Source organism: Strix uralensis, chromosome 1 (assembly GCF_047716275.1).
Source record: "Strix uralensis isolate ZFMK-TIS-50842 chromosome 1, bStrUra1, whole genome shotgun sequence".
NCBI classification, from domain to species: Eukaryota; Metazoa; Chordata; class Aves; order Strigiformes; family Strigidae; genus Strix; species Strix uralensis.
Window position 1 is genome coordinate 499,231 of NC_133972.1, and position 20,532 is coordinate 519,762.

The following is a 20,532-nucleotide window of genomic DNA, read 5'->3' on the forward strand; positions in this document are numbered from 1 at the left end:
GAGGCGTTCGACAACGACGACGACAGCGATGCAGTCGACGACGACGACGACAGCGAGGCGGTCGATGACGACGACGACGACAGCGAGGCGGTCGAAGACGACGACGACAGCGAGGCGGTCGACGACGACGACGACGACAGCGAGGCGGTCGACGACGACGACAGCGAGGCGGTCGAAGACGACGACGACAGCGAGGCGGTCGACGACGACGACGACAGGAGGCGGTCGAAGACGACGACGACAGCGAGGCGGTCGACGACGACGACGACGACAGCGAGGCGGTCGACGACGACGACAGCGAGGCGGTCGAAGACGACGACGACAGCGAGGCGGTCGAAGACGACGACGACAGCGAGGCGGTCGACGACGACGACAGCGAGGCGGTCGAAGACGACGACGACAGCGAGGCGGTCGAAGACGACGACGACAGCGAGGCGGTCGAAGACGACGACGACAGCGAGGCGGTCGACGACGACGACGACAGCGAGGCGGTCGACGACGACGACGACAGCGATGCGGTCGACGACGACGACGACAGCGAGGCGGTCGACGACGACGACAGCGAGGCGGTCGACGACGACGACGACAGCGAGGCGGTCGATGACGACGACGACGACAGCGAGGCGGTCGAAGACGACGACGACAGCGAGGCGGTCGACGACGACGACGACGACAGCGAGGCGGTCGACGACGACGACGACGACAGCGAGGCGGTCGACGACGACGACGACGACAGCGAGGCGGTCGACGACGACGACGACGACAGCGAGGCGGTCGACGACGACGACAGGGAGGCGGTCGACGACGACGACAGCGAGGCGGTCGACGACGACGACGACAGGGAGGCGGTCGACGACGACGACGACAGCGAGACTGTCGACGACGACGACGACAGCGAGGCGGTCGTCAACGACGACGACAGGAAGGCGGTCGCCGACGACGACAGCGAGGCGGTCGACGACGACGACGACAGGAAGGCGTTCGCCGACAGCGAGGCGGTCGACGACGACAACGACGACAGCGAGGCTGTCGACGACGACGAAAGCGACGCGGTCGACGACGACGACGACAGCGATGCAGTTGACGACGACAGCGAGGCGGTCGACGACGACGACGACAGGGAGGCGGTCGACGACGACAACGACGACAGCGAGGCGGTCGACGACGACGAAAGCGACGCGGTCAACGAAGACGACGACAGCGAGGCGTTCGACGACGACGACAGCGAGGCGTTCGATGACGACGACGACAGCGATGCAGTCGACGACGACGACAGCGATGCAGTCGACGACGACGACAGCGAGGCGGTCGACGACGACGACGACAGCGAGGCGGTCGACAACGACGACGACAGCGAGGCGGTCGACGACGACGACGACAGCGAGGCGGTCGACGACGACGACAGCGAGGCGGTCGACGACGACGACGACAGCGAGGCGGTCGACGACGACGACGACAGCGAGGCGGTCGACGACGACGACGACAGCAGCGAGGCGGTCGACGACGACGACGACAACAGAGAGGCGGTCGACGACGACGACAGCGACGCGGTCGACGACGACGACGACAGCGAGGCGGTCGACGACGATGACAGCGACGCGGTCGACGACGACGACAGCGATGCGGTCGACGACGACGACAGGGAGGCGGTCGACGACGACGACAGCGAGGCGGTCGACGACGACGACGACAGGGAGGCGGTCGACGATGACAACGACGACAGCGAGGCGGTCGACGACGACGAAAGCGACGCGGTCAACAAAGACGACGACAGTGAGGAGGTTGACGACGACGACAGCGAGGCGTTCGACGACGACGACGACAGCGATGCGGTCGACGACGACGACAGCGAGGCGGTCGACGACGACGACAGCGAGGCGGTCGACGACGACGACAGCGAGGCGGTCGACGACGACGACGACAGCGAGGCGGTCGACGACGACAGCGAGGCGTTCGACGACGACGACGACAGCGAGGCGGTCGACGACGACGACGACAGCGAGGCGGTCGACGACGACGACGACAGCGAGGCGGTCGTCGACGACAGGGGGGCGGTCGACAATGACGACGACAGGGAGGTGGTCGACGACGAAAACAGGGAGGCGGTCTACGACGACGACGACAGGGAGGCGGTCGACGATGACGACGACGACACAGAGGCGGTCAACGACGACGACAACAGGGAGGCGGTCGACGATGACGACAGGGAGGCGGTAGGCAACGGCAACGACGACAGTGAGGCGGTCGACGACGAAGACGAAAGGGAGGCATCGACAACGACGACAGGGAGGCGGTCGACGACAACGACGACAGGGAGGCGGTCGACGATGACGACAGGGAGGCGGTAGGCAACGGCAACGACGACAGTGAGGCGGTCGACGATGAAGACGAAAGGGAGGCATCGACAACGACGACAGCGAGGCGGTCGACGACGATGACAGCGAGGCTATCGACGACGACGACGACAGCGAGGCGTTCGACGACGACGAAGAAAGCGAGGCGGTCGGCGACGACGACGACAGCGAGGCGGCCGACGACGACGACGACAGCGAGGCGGTCAACGACGACGACAGCGAGGCGGTCGACGACGACGACAGCGAGGCGGTCGACGACATCGACGACAGCGAGGCGGTCGACGACGACGACAGCGAGGCGGTCGACGACATCGACGACAGCGAGGCGGTCGACGACGACGACAGGGAGGCGGTTGACGACGACGACGACCACAGGGAGGCGGTCGACGACGACAGCGAGGCGTTTGACTTCGACGACAGCGAGGCGTTCGACAACGACGACGACAGTGATGCAGTCGACGACGACGACGACAGCGAGGCGGTCGATGACGACGACGACGACAGCGAGGCGGTCGAAGACGACGACGACAGCGAGGCGGTCGACGACGACGACGACGACAGCGAGGCGGTCGACGACGACGACAGCGAGGCGGTCGAAGACGACGACGACAGCGAGGCGGTCGACGACGACGACGACAGCGAGGCGGTCGACGACGACGACAGCGAGGCGGTCGACGACGACGACGACAGCGAGGCGGTCGACGACGACGACGACAGCGAGGCGGTCGACGACGACGACAGCGAGGCGGTCGACGACGACGACGACAGCGAGGCGGTCGATGACGACGACGACGACAGCGAGGCGGTCGAAGACGACGACTACAGCGAGGCGGTCGACGACGACGACGACGACAGCGAGGCGGTCGACGACGACGACGACGACAGCGAGGCGGTCGACGACGACGACGACGACAGCGAGGCGGTCGACGACGACGACAGGGAGGCGGTCGACGACGACGACAGCGAGGCGGTCGACGACGACGACGACAGGGAGGCGGTCGACGACGACGACGACAGCGAGACTGTCGACGACGACGACGACAGCGAGGCGGTCGTCAACGACGACGACAGGAAGGCGGTCGCCGACGACGACAGCGAGGCGGTCGACGACGACGACGACAGGAAGGCGTTCGCCGACAGCGAGGCGGTCGACGACGACAACGACGACAGCGAGGCTGTCGACGACGACGAAAGCGACGCGGTCGACGACGACGACGACAGCGATGCAGTTGACGACGACAGCGAGGCGGTCGACGACGACGACGACAGGGAGGCGGTCGACGACGACAACGACGACAGCGAGGCGGTCGACGACGACGAAAGCGACGCGGTCAACGAAGACGACGACAGCGAGGCGTTCGACGACGACGACAGCGAGGCGTTCGACGACGACGACGACAGCGATGCAGTCGACGACGACGACAGCGATGCAGTCGACGACGACGACAGCGATGCCGTCGAAGACGACGACGACAGCGAGGCGGTCGACGACGACGACGACAGCGAGGCGGTCGACGACGACGACGACAGCGAGGCGGTCGACGATGACGACGACAGCGAGGCGGTCGACGACGACGACAGCGAGGCGGTCGACGACGACGACGACAGCGAGGCGGTCGACGACGACGACGACAGCGAGGCGGTCGACGACGACGACAGCGAGGCGGTCGACGACGACGACAGCGAGACTGTCGACGACGACGACAGCGAGGCGGTCGACGACGACGACAGCGAGGCGGTCGACGACGACGACAGCGAGGCGGTCGACGACGACGACAACAGCGAGGCGGTCGACGACGACAGCGAGGCTGTCAACGACGACAGGGAGGCGGTCGACGACGACGACAGGGAGGCGGTCGACGACGACGACAGGGAGGCGGTCGACGACGACGACGACAGGGAGGCGGTCGACGACGACGACGACAGCGAGACTGTCGACGACGACGACGACAGCGAGGCGGTCGTCAACGACGACGACAGGAAGGCGGTCGCCGACGACGACAGCGAGGCGGTCGACGACGACGACGACAGGAAGGCGTTCGACGACAACGACGACAGCGAGGCTGTCGACGACGACGAAAGCGACGCGGTCGACGACGACGACGACAGCGATGCAGTTGACGACAACAGCGAGGCGGTCGACGACGACGACGACAGGGAGGCGGTCGACGAGGACAACGACGACAGCGAGGCGGTCGACGACGACGAAAGCGACGCGGTCAACGAAGACGACGACAGCGAGGCGTTCGACGACGACGACAGCGAGGCGTTCGACGACGACGACGACAGCGATGCAGTCGACGACGACGACAGCGATGCAGTCGACGTCGACGACAGCGATGCAGTCGACGACGACGACAGCGATGCCGTCGACGACGACGACGACAGCGAGGCGGTCGACGACGACGACGACAGCGAGGCGGTCGACGACGACGACGACAGCGAGGCGGTCGACGACGACGACAGCGAGGCGGTCGACGACGACGACGACAGCGAGGCGGTCGACGACGACGACGACAGCGAGGCGGTCGACGACGACGACAGCGAGGCGGTCGACGACGACGACGACAGCGAGGCGGTCGACGACGACGACGACAGCGAGGCGGTCGACGACGACGACAGCGAGGCGGTCGACGACGACGACAGCGAGACTGTCGACGACGACGACAGCGAGGCGGTCGACGACGACGACAGCGAGGCGGTCGACGACGACGACGACAGCGAGGCGGTCGACGACGACGACAGCGAGACTGTCGACGACGACGACAGCGAGGCGGTCGACGACGACGACAGCGAGGCGGTCGACGACGACGACGACAGCGAGGCGGTCGACGACGACGACGACAGCGAGGCTGTCGACGACGACAGGGAGGCGGTCGACAACGACGACGACAGCGAGGCGGTCGACAACGACGACGACAGCGAGGCGGTCTACGACGACGACGACAGCGAGGCGGTCGACGACGACGACAGCGAGGCGGTCGACGACGACGACAGCGAGGCAGTCGACGAAGACGACGACGACAGCGAGGCGGTCGACGAAGACGACGACGACATGGAGGCGGTCGACGATAACGACGACGACAGGGAGGCGGTCGACGACGACGACAGCGAGGCGGTCGACGACGACGACGACAGGGAGGCAGTCGACGATGACAACGACGACAGCGAGGCGGTCGACGACGACGAAAGCGACGCGGTCAACAAAGACGACGACAGTGAGGAGGTTGACGACGACGACGACAGCGATGCGGTCGACGACGACGACAGCGATGCGGTCGACGACGACGACAGCGATGCGGTCGACGACGACGACGACAGCGAGGCGGTCGACGACGACGACGACAGCGAGGCGGTGGTCGACGACGACGACAGCGAGGCGGTCGACAACGACGACGACAGCGAGACGGTCGACGACGACGACGACAGCGAGACGGTCGACGACGACGACGACAGCGAGGCGGTCGACGACGACGACGACAGCGAGGCGGTCGACGACGACGACGACAGCGAGGCGGTCGACGACGACGACGACAGCGAGGCGGTCGTCGACGACAGGGGGGCGGTCGACAATGACGACGACGACAGAGAGGCGGTCAACGACGACGACAACAGGGAGGCGGTCGACGATGACGACAGGGAGGCGGTAGGCAACGGCAACGACGACAGTGAGGCGGTCGACGACGAAGACGAAAGGGAGGCATCGACAACGACGACAGGGAGGCGGTCGACGACAACGACGACAGGGAGGCGGTCGACAACGACGACGACAGCGAGGCGGTCGACGACGACGACGACAGCGAGACGGTCAACGACGACGACAGCGAGGCGGTCGACAATGACGACGACAGCGAGACGGTCGACGACGACGACAGCGAGGCTGTCGACGACGAAGAAAGCGAGGCGGTCGAAGACGACGACGACAGCGAGGCGGTCGACGACGACGACGACAGCGAGGCGGTCGACGACGACGATAGCGAGGCGGTCGACGACGACGACAGCGAGACGGTCGACGACGACGACAGCGAGGCTGTTGACGACGAAAACAGCGAGGCGGTCGAAGACGACGAAGACAGCGAGGCGGTCGAAGACGACGACGACAGGGAGGCGGTCGACGACGACGACAGCGAGGCGGTCGACGACGACGACGACAGGGAGGCGGTCGACGACGACGACGGCGACAGCGAGGCGGTCGACGACGACGACAGCGAGGCGGTCGACGACGACGACGGCGACAGCGAGGCGGTCGACAACGACGATAGCGAGGCGGTCGAAGACGACGACAGCGAGGCGGTCGACGACGACGACAGCGATGCGGTCGACGACGACGACAGCGATGCGGTCGACGACGACGACAGCGAGGCGGTCGACGACGACGACAGCGAGGCGGTCGACGACGACGACAGCGAGGCGGTCGACGACGACGACGACGACGACAGCGAGGCGGTCGACGACGACGACGACAGCGAGGCGGTCGACGACGACGACAGCGAGGCGGTCGACGACGACGACGACATCGAGGCGGTCGACGACGACGACGACAGCGAGGCGGTCGACGACGACGACGACAGCGAGGCGGTCGACGACGACGACGACAACAGAGAGGCGGTCGACGACGACGACAGCGACGCGGTCGACGACGACGACGACAGCGAGGCGGTCGACGACGACGACGACAGCGAGGCGGTCGACGACGACGACGACAGCGAGGCGGTCGTCGACGACAGGGGGGCGGTCGACAATGACGACGACGACAGAGAGGCGGTCAACGACGACGACAACAGGGAGGCGGTCGACGATGACGACAGGGAGGCGGTAGGCAACGGCAACGACGACAGTGAGGCGGTCGACGACGAAGACGAAAGGGAGGCATCGACAACGACGACAGGGAGGCGGTCGACGACAACGACGACAGGGAGGCGGTCGGCAACGACGACGACAGCGAGGCGGTCGACAACGACGACGACAGCGAGACGGTCGACGACGACGACAGCGAGGCGGTCGACGACGACGACGACAGCGAGGCGGTCGACGACGACGACGACAGCGAGGCGGTCGACGACGACGACGACAGCGAGGCGGTCGTCGACGACAGGGGGGCGGTCGACAATGACGACGACGACAGAGAGGCGGTCAACGACGACGACAACAGGGAGGCGGTCGACGATGACGACAGGGAGGCGGTAGGCAACGGCAACGACGACAGTGAGGCGGTCGACGACGAAGACGAAAGGGAGGCATCGACAACGACGACAGCGAGGCGGTCGACAACGACGACGACAGCGAGACGGTCAACGACGACGACAGCGAGGCGGTCGACAACGACGACGACAGCGAGACGGTCGACGACGACGACAGCGAGGCTGTCGACGACGAAGAAAGCGAGGCGGTCGAAGACGACGACGACAGCGAGGCGGTCGACGACGACGACGACAGCGAGGCGGTCGACGACGACGATAGCGAGGCGGTCGAAGACGACGACAGCGAGACGTTCGACGACGACGACAGCGAGGCTGTCGACGACGAAAACAGCGAGGCGGTCGAAGACGACGAAGACAGCGAGGCGGTCGAAGACGACGAAGACAGCGAGGCGGTCGAAGACGACGACGACAGCGAGGCGGTCGACGACGACGACGACAGCGAGGCGGTCGAAGACGACGACGACAGCGAGGCGGTCGACGACGACGACGACAGGGAGGCGGTCGACGACGACGACAGCGAGGCGGTCGACGACGACGACGACAGGGAGGCGGTCGACGACGACGACGGCGACAGCGAGGCGGTCGACGACGACGACAGCGAGGCGGTCGACGACGACGACGGCGACAGCGAGGCGGTCGACAACGACGATAGCGAGGCGGTCGAAGACGACGACAGCGAGGCGGTCGACGACAACGACGGCGACAGCGAGGCGGTCGACGACGACGACAGCGAGGCGGTCGACGACGACGACGGCGACAGCGAGGCGGTCGACGACGACGACGACAGCGAGGCGGTCGAAGACGACGACGACAGCGAGGCGGTCGACGACGACGACGACAGCGAGGCGGTCGACGACGACGACGACAGCGAGGCGGTCGACGACGACGACGACAACAGAGAGGCGGTCGACGACGACGACAGCGACGCGGTCGACGACGACGACGACAGCGAGGCGGTCGACGACGACGATGACAGCGAGGCGGTCGACGACGACGACGACAACAGAGAGGCGGTCGACGACGACGACAGCGACGCGGTCGACGACGACGACGACAGCGAGGCGTTGAACGACGACGACGACAGGGAGGCGTTCGACAACGACGACAGCGAGGCGGTCGACGACGACGACAGCGAGGCGTTCGACGACGACGACAGCGAGGCTGTCGACGACGACGACAGCGAGGCTGTCGACGACGATGACAGCGACGCGGTCGACGACGACGACGACGACAGCGAGGCGGTCGACGACGACGACAGCGAGGCGGTCGACGACGACGACGACGAGGAAGGCCGTCAACGACAACGACGACAGCGAGGCGGTCGACGACGATGACAGCGATGCGGTCGATGACGACGACGACGACAGCGAGGCGGTCGACGACGACAACGACGAGGAAGGCGGTCGATGACAACGACGACAGCGAGGCGGTCGACGACGACGACAGCGAGGCGGTCGACGACGACAACGACGAGGAAGGCGGTCGATGACAACGACGACAGCGAGGCGGTCGACGACGACGACAGGGAGGCGGTCGATGACGACGACGAAGACAGGGAGGCGGTCGACGACGACAGGGAGGCGGTCGACGACGGCGACGACGACAGGGAGGCGGTAGACGACGACGACGACAGGGAGGCGGTCGACGACGACGACGGCGACAGCGAGGCGGTCGACGACGACGACAGCGAGGCGGTCGACGACGACGACGGCGACAGCGAGGCGGTGAACAACGACGATAGCGAGGCGGTCGAAGACGACGACAGCGAGGCGGTCGACGACAACGACGGCGACAGCGAGGCGGTCGACGACGACGACAGCGAGGCGGTCGACGACGACGACGGCGACAGCGAGGCGGTCGACGACGACGACGACAGCGAGGCGGTCGAAGACGACGACGACAGCGAGGCGGTCGACGACGACGACGACAGCGAGGCGGTCGACGACGACGACGACAACAGAGAGGCGGTCGACGACGACGACAGCGACGCGGTCGACGACGACGACGACAGCGAGGCGGTCGACGACGATGACAGCGACGCGGTCGACGACGACAACGACGAGGAAGGCGGTCGAAGACGACGACGACAGCGAGGCGTTGGACGACGACGACGACAGGGAGGTGTTCGACAACGACGACAGCGAGGCGGTCGACGACGACGACAGCGAGGCGTTCGACGACGACGACAGCGAGGCGGTCGACGACGATGACAGCGACGCGGTCGACGACGACGACGACGACAGCGAGGCGGTCGACGACGACGACAGCGAGGCGGTCGACGACGACGACGACGAGGAAGGCCGTCAACGACAACGACGACAGCGAGGCGGTCGACGACGATGACAGCGATGCGGTCGATGACGACGACGACGACAGCGAGGCGGTCGACGACGACAACGACGAGGAAGGCGGTCGATGACAACGACGACAGCGAGGCGGTCGACGACGACGACAGCGAGGCGGTCGAAGACGACGACAGGGAGGCGGTCGATGACGACGACGAAGACAGGGAGGCGGTCGACGACGACAGGGAGGCAGTCGACGACGACGACGATGACAGGGAGGTGTTCGACGACGACGTCACGGGAGGCGTTCGACGACGACGACACCGAGGCGGTCGATGACGACGACAGCGAGGCGGTCGACGACGGCGACGACGACAGGGAGGCGGTTGACGACAAAAACAGGGAGGCGGTCAACGACGGCGACGACGACAGGGAGGCGGTCGGCGACGGCGACAGGGAGGCGGTCGATGACGACGACGAAGACAGGGAGGCGGTCGACGACGACAGGGAGGCGGTCGACGACGGCGACGACGACAGGGAGGCGGTAGACGACGACGACGACAGGGAGGCGGTCGACGACGACGACACGGAGGCGGTCGAAGACGACGACACGGGAGGCGTTCGACGACGACGACACGGGAGGCGTTCGACGACGACGACATCGAGGCGGTCGATGACGACGACACCGAGGTGGTCGACGACAGCGATGACGACAGGGAGGCGGTTGACGACGAAAACAGGGAGGCGGTCGACGACGGCGACGACGACAGGGAGGCGGTTGACGACGAATACCGGGAGGCGGTCGACGACGGCGACGACGACAGCGAGGCGGTCGACGACGACGACAGGGAGTCGTTCGACGACGACGACGACAGCGAGGCGGTCGACGACGACGACGACAGCGAGACGGTCGACGACGACAGCGAGACTGTCGACGACGGCGACGACAGCGAGACGGTCGACGACGGCGACGACAGCGAGGCGGTCGACGACGGCGACGACAGTGAGGCGGTCGACGACGGCGACGACAGCGTGGCGGTCGACGACGACAGCGAGGCGGTCGACGACGGCGACGACAGCGTGGCGGTCGACGACGGCGACGACAGCGAGGCGGTCGACGACGACAGCGAGGCGGTAGACGACGACCGCGAGGCGGTCGACGACGACGACAGCGAGGCGGACGACGGCGACGAAGGAAGTCGACGACGACGACGACGACGAAGGCGGTCGACGACGACGACGACGACGAAGGCGGTCGACGACGACGACGACAGCGAGGCGGTCGATGACGGCGACGACGACAGCGAGGCGGTCGATGATGGCGACGACGACTGCGAGGCGGTCGATGACGGCGACGACGACAGGGAGGCGGTCGACGACGACGACGACAGGGAGGCGTTCGACGACGACAGTGACAGGGAGGCCGGCGACGACGACAACGACAGCGAGGCGGTCGACGACGACGACAACGACAGCGAGGCGGTCGACGACGGAGACGGCGACAGGGAGGCATCGACGACGACGACACCGAGGCGGTCGACGACGGCGACGGCGACAGGGAGGCATCGACGACGACGACACCGAGGCGGTCGACGACGGCGACGGCGACAGGGAGGCATCGACGACGACGACACCGAGGCGGTCGACGACGGCGACGGCGACAGGGAGGCGGTCGACGACGGCGACGACGACAGGGAGACGGTCGACGACGGCGACGACAGCGAGGCGGTCGACGACGACAACGCTGACAGGGAGGCGGTCGACGACGACGACGACAGGGAGGCGGTCGACGACGACGACGACACGGAGGCCGGCGACGACGACGACAACGACAGCGAGGCGGTCGACGACGACGACGACAGGGAGGCGGTCGACGACGGCGACGACGACAGCGAGGCGGTCGACGACGACGACAGCGAGGCTGTCGATGACGGCGACGACGACAGCGAGGCAGTCGACGACGACGACAGCGAGGCTGTCGATGACGGCGACGACGACAGCGAGGCAGTCGACGACGACGACATTGAGGCGGTCGACGACGGCGACGACGACAGCGAGGCGGTCGACGACGACGACAGCGAGGCTGTCGATGACGGCGACGACGACAGCGAGGCTGTCGATGACGGCGACGACGACAGCGAGGCTGTCGATGACGGCGACGACGACAGCGAGGCAGTCGACGACGACGACATTGAGGCGGTCGACGACGGCGACGACGACAGCGAGGCGGTCGACGACGACGACAGCGAGGCTGTCGATGACGGCGACGACGACAGCGAGGCAGTCGACGACGACGACATTAGAGGAGGTCGACGACGACGACAACAGCGAGGCGGTCGAGGACGACGACGACAGCGAGGCGGTCGACGACGACGACGACAGCGAGGCGGTCGACGACGTCGACGACAGCGAGGCGGTCGACGACGACGACAGCGAGGCGGTCGACGACGACGACGACGACAGCGAGGCGGTCGACGACGACTACGACGAAAGCGAGGCGGTCGACGACGACGACGAAAGCGAGGCGGTCGACGACGACGACAGCGAGGCGGTCGACGACGTCGACGACAGGGAGGCGGTCGACGACATCGACGACGTCGACGACAGGGAGGCGGTCGACGACGACAGCGAGGCGGTCGACGATGACAGCGAGGTGGTAGACGACGACGACGACAGCGAGGCGGTCGACGACGACGACAGCGAGGCGGTTGACGACGACGACGACCACAAGGAGGCGGTCGACGACGACAGCGAGGCATTCGACTACGACGACAGCGAGGCGGTCGACAACTACGACGACAGCGAGACGGTCGACGACGACGACAGCGAGGCGGTCGACGACGACGACAGCGAGGCGGTCGACGACGACGACGACAGCGAGGCTGTCGACGACGACGACAGCGAGGCGGTCGACGACGACAGCGAGGCGGTCGACGACGACGACAGCGAGGCGGTCGACGACGACGACGACGAGGCGGTCGACGACGACGACAGCGAGGCGGTCGACGACGACGACGACGACATGGAGGCGGTCGACGACGACGACGACGACATGGAGGCGGTCGACGCCGACGACAGGGAGGCGGTCGACGACGACGACGACAGCAAGGCGGTCGACGACGACGACAGCGAGGCGGTCGACGACGACGACAGCGAGGCGGTCGACGACGACGACGACGACAGCGAGGCGGTCGACGACGACGACGACGAGGAAGGCGTTCGACGACGACGACAGCGTGGCGGTCGACGACGACGACGACAGCGAGGCGTTCGACGACGACGACGACAGCGAGGCGTTCGACGACGACGACGACAGCGAGATGGTCGACGACGACGACGACAGGGAGGCGGTCGACGACGACGACGACAGCGAGGCGGTCGACGACGGCGACGACAGCGTGGCGGTCGACGACGACGACGACAGCGAGGCGTTCGACGACGGCGACGACAGCGAGGCGGTCGACGACGGCGACGATGACAGGGAGGCGGTCGACAACGAAAACAGGGAGGCGGTCGACGACGGCGACGACGACAGGGAGGCGGTCGACGACGACGACAGGGAGGCGGTCGACAACGACGACGAAAGGGAGGCATCGACAACGACGACAGCGAGGCGGTCGACGACGACGACAGCGAGGCGGTCGATGACGGCGACGACGACAGCGAGGCGGTCGATGACGGCGACGACGACAGCGAGGCGGTCGACGACGACGACGACAGGGAGGCGGTCGACGACGACAGTGACAGGGAGGCCGTCGACGACGACGACGACAGGGAGGCCGGCGACGACGACGACGACGACAGGGAGGCCGGCGACGACGACGACAACGACAGCGAGGCGGTCGACGACGACGACAACGACACCGAGGCGGTCGACGACGGAGACGGCGACAGGGAGGCATCGACGACGGCGACAGGGAGGCGGTCGACGACGGCGACAGGGAGGCGGTCGACGACGGCGACGACGACAGGGAGACAGTCGACGACGGCGACGGCGACGACGACAGGGAGACGGTCGACGACGGCGACGACGACAGGGAGACGGTCGACGACGGCGACGGCGACAGGGAGGCGTTCGACGACGGCGACGGCGACAGGGAGACGGTCGACGACGAAAACAGGGAGGCGGTCGACAACGGCGACGACGACAAGGAGGCGGTTGACGACGAAAACAGGGAGGCGGTCGATGACGGCGACGACTACAGGGAGGCGGTCGGCGACGACGACAGGGAGACAGTGGATGACGGCGACAGGGAGGCGGTCGACGACGGCAACGATGACAGGGAGGCGGTCGATGACGACGACAGGGAGGCGTTTGACGATGACGAAGAGAACAGGGAGGCGTTCGACGACGACGACACGGGAGGCGTTCGACGAAACGACGACGACAGGGAGGCGGTCGACGACGACGACACGGGAGGCGGTCGACGACGACGACAGCGAGGCGGTCGACGACGACGATGACGACAGCGAGGCGGTCGACGACGACGACGACGAGGAAGGCGTTCAACGACGACGACGACAGCGAGGCGGTCGACGACGACGACGACGAGGAAGGCGTTCAACGACGACGACGACTGCGAGGCGTTCGACGACGACGACGACAGGGAGGCGTTCGACGACGACGACGACAGCGAGACGGTCGACGACGACGACGACGACAGGGAGGCGGTCGACGACGACGACGACAGCGAGGCGGTCGACGACGGCGACGACAGCGAGGCGGTCGACGACGACGACGACAGCGAGGCGGTCGACGACGGCGACGACAGCGAGGCGGTCGACGACGGCGACGACAGCGTGGCGGTCGACGACGACGACGACAGCGAGGCGGTCGACGACGACGACGACAGCGAGGCGGTCGACGACGACGACAGCGAGACCGTCGACGACGACGACGACAGCGAGGCGGTCGACGACAACAGCGAGGCTGTTCAATGACGACGACGACAGCGAGGCGGTCAACGACGGCGACGATGACAGGGAGGCGGTTGACGACGAAAACAGGGAGGCGGTCGACGACGGCGACGACGACAGGGAGGTGGTCGGCGACTGCAACGACGACAGGGAGACGGTGGACGACGGCGACACGGGAGGCGTTCGACGACGGCCACACGGGAGGCGTTCGACGACGGCGACAGGGAGGCGGTCGACGACGGCGACAGGGAGGCGGTCGACGACGAAGACGACGACAGGGAGGCGGTCGACGACGACGACGAAAGAGAGGCATCGACAACGACGACAGCGAGGCGGTCGACGACGACGACAGGGAGGTCGACGACGACGACAGGGAGGCGGTCGACGACGACAGCGAGGCGGTAGACGACGACCGCGAGGCGGTCGACGACGACGACAGCGAGGCGGACGACGGCGACGAAGGAAGTCGACGACGACGACGACGAAGGCGGTCGACGACGACGACGACGACGAAGGCGGTCGACGACGACGACGACGACGAAGGCGGTCGACGACGACGACGACAGCGAGGCGGTCGACGACGACGACGACAGCGAGGCGGTCGACGACGACGACAGCGAGGCGGTCGACGACGACGACAGCGAGGCGGTCGACGACGACCGCGAGGCGGTCGACGACGACGACGACAGCGAGGCGGTCGACGACGACGACGACCGCCAGGCGGTCGACGACGACGACGACCGCCAGGCGGTCGACGACGACGACGACCGCGAGACGGTCGACGACGACGACGACAGCGAGGCGGTCGACGACGACGACGACAGCGAGGCGGTCGACGACGACGACAGCGAGGCGGTCGACGACGACGACGACAGCGAGGCGGTCGACGACGACGACGACAGCGAGGCGGTCGACGACGACGACGACAGCGAGGCTGTTCAATGACGACGACGACAGCGAGGCGGTCAACGACGGCGACGACGACAGGGAGGTGGTCGGCGACTGCAACGACGACAGGGACACGGTGGACGACGGCGACACGGGAGGCGTTCGACGACGGCGACACGGGAGGCGTTCGACGACGGCGACAGGGAGGCGGTCGACGACGAAGACGACGACAGGGAGGCGGTCGACGACGACGACGAAAGAGAGGCATCGACAACGACGACAGCGAGGCGGTCGACGACGACGACAGGGAGGTCGACGACGACGACAGGGAGGCGGTCGACGACGACAGCGAGGCGGTCGACGACGACGACGACGACAGCGAGGCGGTCGACGACGGCGACGACGACAGGGAGGCTTTCAGCGACGACGACGACAGCGAGGCGGTCGACGACGACAGCAATGCGGTCGACGACGACAGGGAGGCGGTCGACGACGACGACAGGGAGGCGGTCGACGACGACGACGACGACAGGGAGGCGGTCGACGACGACGACAGGGAGGCGGTCGACAACGACGATGACAGGGAGGCGGTCGACGACGACGACAGGGAGGCGGTCGACAACGACGACGAAAGGGAGGCATCGACAACGACGACAGCGAGGCGGTCGATGACGGCGACGACGACAGCGAGGCGGTCGATGACGGCGACGACGACAGGGAGGCGGTCGACGACGACGACGACAGGGAGGCGGTCGACGACGACAGTGACAGGGAGGCCGTCGACGACGACGACGACAGGGAGGCCGGCGACGACGACGACAACGACAGCGAGGCGGTCGACGACGACGACAACGACAGCGAGGCGGTCGACGACGACGACAACGACACCGAGGCGGTCGACGACGGAGACGGCGACAGGGAGGCATCGACGACGACGACACCGAGGCGGTCGACGACGGCGACGGCGACAGGGAGGCGGTCGACGACGGCGACGGCGACAGGGAGGCGGTCGACGACGGCGACGGCGACAGGGAGGCGGTCGACGACGGCGACGACGACAGGGAGGCGGTGGACGACGACGACGACGAGGAAGGCGTTCAACGACGACGACGACAGCGAGGCGTTCGACGACGACGACGACAGCGAGATGGTCGACGACGACGACGACAGGGAGGCGGTCGACGACGACGACGACAGCGAGGCGGTCGACGACGGCGACGACAGCGAGGCGGTCGACGACGGCGACGACAGCGTGGCGGTCGACGACGACGACGACAGCGAGGCGTTCGACGACGGCGACGACAGCGAGGCGTTCGACGACGGCGACGACAGCGAGGCGGTCGACGACGGCGACGATGACAGGGAGGCGGTCGACGACGAAAACAGGGAGGCGGTCGACGACGGCGACGACGACAGGGAGGCGGTCGACGACGAAAACAGGGAGGCGGTCGACGACGGCGACGACGACAGGGAGGCGGTCGACGACGACGACAGGGAGGCGGTCGACAACGACGACGAAAGGGAGGCATCGACAACGACGACAGCGAGGCGGTCGACGACGACGACAGCGAGGCGGTCGATGACGGCGACGACGACAGCGAGGCGGTCGATGACGGCGACGACGACAGCGAGGCGGTCGATGACGGCGACGACGACAGGGAGGCGGTCGACGACGACGACGACAGGGAGGCGGTCGACGACGACAGTGACAGGGAGGCCGTCGACGACGACGACGACAGGGAGGCCGGCGACGACGACGACAACGACAGCGAGGCGGTCGACGACGACGACAACGACAGCGAGGCGGTCGACGACGACGACAACAACACCGAGGCGGTCGACGACGGCGACGGCGACAGGGAGGCGGTCGACGACGGCGACGGTGACAGGGAGGCGGTCGACGACGGCGACGGCGACAGGGAGGCGTTCGACGACGGCGACGGCGACAGGGAGACGGTCGACGACGAAAACAGGGAGGCGGTCGATGACGGCGACGACTACAGGGAGGCGGTCGGCGACGACGACAGGGAGGCGGTCGACGACGGCAACGATGACAGGGAGGCGGTCGATGACGACGACAGGGAGGCGTTTGACGATGACGAAGAGAACAGGGAGGCGTTCGACGACGACGACACGGGAGGCGTTCGACGAAACGACGACGACAGGGAGGCGGTCGACGACGACGACACGGGAGGCGGTCGACGACGACGACGACGAGGAAGGCGTTCAACGACGACGACGACTGCGAGGCGTTCGACGACGACGACGACAGCGAGGCGTTCGACGACGACGACGACAGGGAGGCGTTCGACAACGACGACGACAGCGAGGCGTTCGACGACGACGATGACGACAGCGAGGCGGTCGACGACGACGACGACAGGGAGGCGGTCGACGACGACGACGACAGCGAGGCGGTCGACGACGGCGACGACAGCGAGGCGGTCGACGACGGCGACGACAGCGAGGCGGTCGACGACGACGACGACAGCGAGGCGGTCGACGACGGCGACGACAGCGAGGCGGTCGACGACGGCGACGACAGCGTGGCGGTCGACGACGGCGACGACAGCGAGGCGGTCGACGACGGCGACGACAGCGAGGCGGTCGACGACGACGACAGCGAGACCGTCGACGACGACGACGACAGCGAGGCGGTCGACGACGACAGCGAGGCTGTTCAACGACGACGACGACAGCGAGGCGGTCGACGACGGCGACGATGACAGGGAGGCGGTTGACGACGAAAACAGGGAGGCGGTCGACGACGGCGACGACGACAGGGAGGCGGTCGGCGACTGCAACGACGACAGGGAGACGGTGGACGACGGCGACACGGGAGGCGTTCGACGACGGCGACACGGGAGGCGTTCGACGACGACGACACCGGAGGCGGTCGACGACGGCGACGACGACAGGGAGGCCTGCGACGACGACGATGACGACAGCGAGGCGGTCGACGACGACGACAGCGAGGCGGTCGACGACGGCGACGATGACAGGGAGGCGGTCGTTGACGACGACAGGGAGGCGGTCGTTGACGACGACAGGGAGGCGGTCGACGACGGCAACGATGACAGGGAGGCGGTCGACGACGACGACAGGGAGGCGTACGACAACGACATCACGGGAAGCGTTCGACGACGACGACACCGAGGCGGTTGACGACGACGAAACCGAGGCGGTAGACGACGGCGACGACGACAGCGAGGTGGTCGACGACGACGAAAGCGAGGCGGTTGACGACGACGACAGCGAGGCGGTTGACGACGACGACGACAGGGAGGCGTTCGACGACGACGACGACAGGGAGGCGTTCGACGACGACGACAGCGAGACGGTCGACGACGACGACGACAGCGAGACGGTCGACGACGACGACGACGACAGCGAGGCGGTCGACGACGACGACGACAGCGAGACGGTCGACGACGACGACGACAGCGAGGCGGTCGACGACGGCGACGACAGCGAGGCGGTCGACGACGGCGACGACAGCGTTGCGGTCGACGACGACGACGACAGCGAGGCGGTCGACGACGACGACGACAGCGAGGCGGTCGACGACGGAGACGGCGACAGGGAGGCATCGACGATGACGACACCGAGGCGGTCGACGACGGAGACGGTGACAGGGAGGCGGTCGACGACGACGACGACAGGGAGGCGGTCGACGACGTCGACAGGGAGGCGGTCGACGACGACGACACGGAGGCGTTCGACGACGACAACACGGGAGGCGTTCGACGACGACGACATCGAGGCGGTCGACGACGGCGACAACGACAGGGAGGCGGTCGACGACGGCGACGGCGACAGGGAGGCGGTCGACGACGGCAACGACGACAGGGAGACGGTGGACGACGGCGACAGTGAGGCGGTCGACGACGGCAACGACGACAGGGAGACGGTGGACGACGGCGACAGTGAGGCGGTCGACGACGGCAACGACGACAGGGAGACGGTGGACGACGGCGACAGGGAGGCGGTCGACGACGGCAACGACGACAGGGAGGCGGTCGACGCCGACGACGACGACAGGGAGGCGGTCGACGACGACGACAGGGAGGCGGTCAACGACGACGACGACGACGACACGGAGGCGTTCGATGACGACGACACGGGAGGCGGTCGACGACGACGGCGACAGCGAGGCGGTCGACGACGACGACGACAGCGAGGCTGTCGACGACGACGACAGCGAGGCGGTCGACGACGACAGCGAGGCGGTCGACGACGACGACAGCGAGGCGGTCGACGACGACGACAGCGAGGCGGTCGACGACGACGACGACGACATGGAGGCGGTCGACGCCGACGACAGGGAGGCGGTCGACGACGACGACGACAGCAAGGCGGTCGACGACGACGACAGCGAGGCGGTCGACGACGACGACAGCGAGGCGGTCGACGACGACGACGACGACAGCGAGGCGGTCGACGACGATGACGACGAGGAAGGCGTTCGACGACGACGACAGCGAGGCGTTCGACGACGACGACGACAGCGAGGCGTTCGACGACGACGACGACAGCGAGGCGTTCGACGACGACGACGACAGCGAGATGGTCGACGACGACGACGACAGGGAGGCGGTCGACGACGACGACGACAGCGAGGCGGTCGACGACGGCGACGACAGCGTGGCGGTCGACGACGACGACGACAGCGAGGCGTTCGACGACGGCGACGACAGCGAGGCGTTCGACGACGGCGACGACAGCGAGACGGTCGACGACGGCGACGATGACAGGGAGGCGGTCGACGACGAAAACAGGGAGGCGGTCGACGACGGCGACGACGACAGGGAGGCGGTCGACGACGACGACAGGGAGGCGGTCGACAACGACGACGAAAGGGAGGCATCGACAACGACGACAGCGAGG